The following is a 4,322-nucleotide window of genomic DNA, read 5'->3' as shown; positions in this document are numbered from 1 at the left end:
ATTCCAAGCAAATTTCATACTCTCTAGAATTGCAAATATTTTCAGTTTGATGGCTTTCACATTATTCATCCTTGTTGCATGTCTCTAAATCCATCCTTCCATGTCATTCCTTAGGACGCCAACCCAATTTTTCTGTCCTAGATTTTCTCCATCTGTATTAAGCTTAAACTATCTTTTGAAGGAGGTTTCCACACAATAGAAGAAAAATTCATTCTATTTAGAGAAGGAATGCCCCTTCTAACACTATAAATTTCCTACACCAGCTTTATAATTTGCGATATTTGGACATTCACTGGTCTGCCACTATTAGAATGAACATGTTCATTTCTAAAAAGTTAAATCTTTCAAGCTGCCATCATAAACACATCATTCCAATCAAAATCTTTTTGTTTCACATCTCCTTGTTCATGTGAAATTCTATCCAATCCAAGAGATCCAAGTTAAAAAATGAGGCAGTGTGTTAAGGATCCAATAGCGAGATCCACACCTGAGAGGCTTTATGGCAATCTCTGATAACATGAAAGGAGTCTCTATGTGACTATTATACACCAGACACACCATGTTAAATTTTAGAAGTAGTCATGATGCTGTTGTGACTCAGTTGCTACAAATACATCTTGACACTACAACCATTTTCAATTCCATATTTTCTTCCAAGGGCCTTCATTGTGATGACGATGATTTGAAAAAGACCATATGCATGCTTGACAGTAAAATTACCTCTCGGATTCATCTTCTAACAAAAGAGATCATTGCCATCCTCCTTTTCAGGAACCATTCCCTTACTAATATTACCCACAAACTCATTTAGGATAAGGTACCTAAGGTTTTTCAAATCTCACCTTTCATTATTTAACACATAATTAGAAATCACTTTCTCATACTCTTCAACTCTAAGGATTGGTGAAAGAAAGTCAATCAATTTGACACCCGATTTCAACTAAGGATCTCTCCAAAAATTTATTCTACCCCCTTCCTATAATAACACTAGTATTATCAATAAGAATTTTTCAATTTTTTGCTAGGCAGTTTCACAACTTTGGCAAACAATTTTCCTATTCAAACAAGCATTTCTATGTATTTTTTCAATAAGGACCTGGGCCCACAGTTCATCTGGTTTGTTTATGAGATTTCATCCTCTCTTAATAATAAAGACTTGATTTACTTTATTCAGCTCCCTAAACCCTAATCCACTTTTTATCTTTGGCAAGGTTATCTTCTTCCAACAAACAAGGAGAATTTTCCTTTCCATGATTGTATGCTCCCAAATAAAGTCCCTCTGCGCTTGTTTAATGAACTGGCACACTCTTAAAGACTTGAGTATGTTCCATCGAAAATATCGCCATAGAGCCAATAACCGAGTGGATAAGTGTTATTCTCTCTGCCATTGAAAGACATCTTAATTTTCATCCACTAAAATTGTTGTTAACTTTCTCCATTATGTTAATAAACTGCTCTTTTCGAATTCTATTTTCCTAAATAATAGCCCTCAAGTATCTCCCAATTTTCTTCACATCCGAAAAATTACTAATATCTCTAATGTTCCGCCTTTATTGATCAGAGACATTCTTAGAGAAATAAATATTAGTCTTTGTGCTATTAATCATATGTCCAAAGGCTTCATAGAATTTATCAAGAATCTTTAAGACTTTACTCATTTGCTATGTAGAAGTTTTCAGGAACAAAATTAAATCATAAGCAAACATTAAATAGGAGATTTGAGGTCCATTTCTACCAACTCTCATAGGAGTCTAATACCATCATCAACTGCCTTAGAAATCAAGTGAGATAATTTATCTATACAAATAAAAAAAATATAAAGGGAGATTGGATCCCATTGTCCGATGTCTTTCAGAGGGAAGAAATTAATTGTTCTCTGACCATTCAAATTGATAGAGAGTTGAGAGAAGAAAATACAATGTTTGATAATATTGGTAAGTTGTGAGGGAATACCAAATTTAGAAAGGGTGTTAAAGATGAAATACCAATTGAGCTATCAATATCATAGACTTTCACCAAATCAATTTTGATCGACATAAATTCCCTTTTTCCTATAGGTATTTATTCCTTTAAAACAAGTATACCTAGCTAAGGATGGGTGGGGTTTGTGTAGGATATTCAAGTCTCCTTCCTCGGGCAAGTTCTTGTTGTTCGAGCCGAGGTCAATTTTTTTGCCTAAGTCCAAATCCAAAAAAAATATACCTAGGTTTCGCTTCCCAATGAGAATTCATTTGTCTCGTGAATAACCATATTCGAGTTTAAAATTTGGTTAAGATTAAGAAGTAAAAAAAAAATTCTTAAAGTGTTGTGTGTAATACAAGTATATAGTGTAAATGAATTTGTAATATAATAATATTTAGAGTTAAAAATTATCTAACCTATTAGACAAAAAAAATGTACCTAAATTTCAAACTTAACTAAAATTTAGGGTTAGGGTTAGTTTTTTATGAAACATTCATCACTTTTTTTTATCTGTGTGAGTATTACACTATTACTATAACAAAAAAGGTGGTTACTCTAATAATTGATACTTTATATATATATATTAACTTTAGTCACAAATATATATCATTAAATATTAATGTTTGGAAGTTTTAAAACATATGATTTAATCTAAGTCGTTGGGAATATGTTACTTATTAGTACCCTTTTCCGAAATAAATGATAAGTAGTGTCCTCCATTGTGGATCATTAAAACGTCTTTTGAAGTTTTAATTCGAAAAAGAAAAGTATTACTAAGTCATCGTTCATGGTCATTGTCTCATAAACCTGTCACATAAAGACACCCAAGAACAAGAAGAAATCCTGTCATCGTCATTATATTATATTAAATGATTAAGTGCCATTAATTTGTTAAAAAAGAATATTTATTTCAGTAGCGTATTTTAACAATTTTTTAAAAGTAAAAATAAAAATACTAAAAATTTTTGTTAAAAGATATAATTTATATTTTAAAAAAAAAGTCTTTTTATTTAAAAAATATTTTAATATAATAAATAAAAAAATATTTTTAATTTATTACATAAACTTGTGCTAAATTTCATTGCTCAAATACTTTATTTATTTTTGAAAAGCAAAACTGTTAGAAAAACTGCGCATCCGGGGAATCGAACCCCGGTCAGTACCGTGGGAGGGTACTATGATACCACTACACCAGATGCGCTTTCATATTAAAATTTCTGGATACTTTTTTAAATTTTAACTTTTCAAAGCAATTGAAATGATAGTGTAAGAATCATCGAGTTATAAAAAGGGAAGTTCTATGGTGGTTACGGCTAGAAATTAACATGGTATGTTGAACATACGTGGGAAATGGATCCTCTCCAGTTTTTTCAACACTTGACAAAATACAGTGCAATCTCTCACCTTTGATTTTAATAGTGGGATCAGAAATAAATAAGAAAGAGAATGTGGTGAATGGTTAGATTAAACACTGCACACCATCCAGTTTTTTATTCACTGGAGAGGATCCACTCCCACATATGTGTCTAAGAAAGAAGAGTCACACGTGGGATTTGATTTTTTTGTATGTGTGTAAGCTACAAACGCTATTTATTAATATTTTGATTAACTTTTGGATAACAATACATTTTTGGAACTGGACTGGACCAAAATTTTTTGAATTTCTAACTTGGGCTGGATAACAATAGTTAATGATTTTTTGGACTCTTTTTGAAGTGTGGTTAAAAACATTTTCCTACTCCAATGGGTAAAAACAAATTAATCAACCATGATATTTATACAAATATAAATATATAATACATATACTTTCTAACTTTCGTAATTTGAATGAATATTTTACTGAAGAGTAAACAATATATTATTTTTCATATTTTTATTATAAAATTACTTTTCAGTAAAATATTCATTCAAATTACAAAAGCTAGAAAGTATATGTATTATATATTTATATTTGTGTAAGACATGTCTATATCATGGTTGTTTAATTTGTTTTTACCCATTGGAGTAGGAAAACGTTTTCAACCAGACTTCAAAAAGAGTCTAAAAAATTATTAACTATTGTTATCCAGTCCAAGTTAGAAGTTCAAAAAAAATTTGGTCCACCCCAATTCCAAAAATATATTGTTGTCCAAAAGTTAATCAAAATATTAATACATAATTAGCTTTACAATAAAAAGAACGGTACCAAAATAGCGTTTGTAGCTTACACACATACAAAGAAATCAAATCTCACGTGTCACTCTTCTTTCTTAGACACATATGTTCAACATATGTTGATTTTTAACTGTAAGCACCGTAGAACTTCCCTTAAAAAAATGCTATTGTACATTAAAATTAGTCATTAACTAGTATTTTTATCT

The 4,322-nt window shown here is 30.4% G+C and overlaps 1 non-coding gene across 1 annotated transcript; it reads right to left on the bottom strand.

Annotated features, from left to right (window-relative positions):
* Nucleotides 3,093-3,163, bottom strand: TRNAG-CCC. Its single transcript has one exon. It is a non-coding gene; the product is annotated as a tRNA-Gly (tRNA).

Source organism: Arachis ipaensis, chromosome B07 (assembly GCF_000816755.2).
Source record: "Arachis ipaensis cultivar K30076 chromosome B07, Araip1.1, whole genome shotgun sequence".
Lineage (NCBI taxonomy): Eukaryota > Viridiplantae > Streptophyta > Magnoliopsida > Fabales > Fabaceae > Arachis > Arachis ipaensis.
The sequence above is the reverse complement of the archived record's forward strand: the minus strand, read 5'-3'. Positions and strand labels throughout refer to the sequence as shown.